Raw genomic sequence first — 331 nt, forward strand, 5'->3', positions numbered from 1 at the left:
CTACCTGCCAGTCTCTTATGAATTTTGTTAAAGGCTTATAGATCTCGCTTATAGTAGTTTGTAATGGGTATGCCCATGGATGACAAGTTCCTAGTCCCAATCAGCAGTTATTTACTCAGTTGCATAAATTAAATTAACGTCTCTGTCTGCGCGCTTATGATTCAAAATCAGTGTACCCAAAGGTCTGAGTACTACCCAATATGTGAGTTGTTACGATATAAAAGATTATCTTGTTAGCTGTTACTATAATCAATCATAGTTTGGTGTTTACATGTGTTGCATGTATTCCGTTCATGATGTCTTAATATTGCATGTGAAAATTTCGATTTGA

The sequence above is a fragment of the Convolutriloba macropyga genome, chromosome 9 (assembly GCF_964194025.1).
Source record: "Convolutriloba macropyga chromosome 9, txConMacr16.3, whole genome shotgun sequence".
NCBI classification, from domain to species: domain Eukaryota; kingdom Metazoa; phylum Xenacoelomorpha; order Acoela; family Convolutidae; genus Convolutriloba; species Convolutriloba macropyga.